Source organism: Sinocyclocheilus grahami, unplaced genomic scaffold (genome assembly GCF_001515645.1).
Source record: "Sinocyclocheilus grahami isolate Dianchi unplaced genomic scaffold, SAMN03320097.WGS_v1.1 scaffold2253.1, whole genome shotgun sequence".
NCBI lineage: Eukaryota > Metazoa > Chordata > Actinopteri > Cypriniformes > Cyprinidae > Sinocyclocheilus > Sinocyclocheilus grahami.
Window position 1 is genome coordinate 95,391 of NW_015507432.1, and position 1,405 is coordinate 96,795.

Sequence of the window (1,405 nt, forward strand, 5' to 3'; positions counted from 1 at the left end):
ACACACACACACACTCACTCACTCTCTCTCACACACACACACAAACTCTCTCACTCCCTCACACACACACTCACTCTCTCTCACACACACACACAAACTCTCTCACACTCACTCTCTCACACACACTCACTCTCTCTCTCACACACTCTCTCACTCCCTCTCACACACTCTCTCTCTCACACACACACACTCACTCACTCTCTCACACACACACACACTCTCTCTCACACACACACACACACACTCACTCACTCACTCTCTCACACTCTCTCACTCCCTCACACACACACTCGCTCTCACACACATGCAATTATTGCATTAGAAAGCTTTGCTTCTGTCTAATGGCTTTGGCTGCTGCTTCAATATCCTAAACATTATTTCTGCGTTTGTTACATGATGTTACTAATTCCTGTAATTAACAGTAATGACTGCATCGCTCTCATTATGATGGCTTGAGCTTCATATGAAATGGCGCAGGTTTTAGAGGTAATTACTCCTCATCTGCACTACAGTGCGCTGTTTGCTGTCATCTGTGCGTTTGCTAAATTGGAAAATTGTCTTCCTCGTCCAGCTGCTGCATTCTTCCGTCACGTGACGCAGCGTGACCCGCCGCTGACCTCAGCCCCTCGCTCTTCCTTCGGCTTGCTCTACTTATCAGGCGTCGCCACAGCGGAGTGCGCTCATGTACTCCTGAAGTCTCGACAAAAGCGCACGAGTATTAGTCGACATGTTTTCTACTCATTAGTGCGCACGAACGGGTTTGACAGACGACTGGCCTTCCCGCCTGACCGTCATCAGTCAGCTGACCGGAGACGATGACGTCGCAGCAGGGGGCGGAGCTTTGTTGACTGACAGCTACCAAACCACGAGCTGCTTCCAGCGACATGCTCTTCATCGGATTTTTGTTCGTTTTTGGAACTTTTTCTTGTTTGTTTCAATATTCGAGTCAGTAGAAGTCAGTACTTTCATCTGTAATTCATTCATTCTAGTCAACATTCAGGTTATCGTTTTTATTTTTTGATGTGCAAAACAGTATTAACATGCATCATCTGGATCATTTGAAGCAGTTCATTCTATATTTTTATACTTTGCCCATCTTTTTTCTTGTCATATCTTCAACACTATATACAGTATTAGTTGAAATGGTCAATCATCTTTTTTTGGCAGTAGTTTTTTTCCTGAAGGCATCTCATCCAATCAGAGAGCAGCCAGAGCTGCTTTATAAAGTACCTCAGCAGCAAGAGTCAGAGAGCCTTCAACATCATTATTTCCATTTTAATTTCTCAGGACAAACATGATAATCAAACTAATACAGCAAAATTCTATTTTTAAATATATCTCAAAATATACAAACAAAATGACCCAAAATATATTAATGTAAATTTATATCTAACAATATATTTTT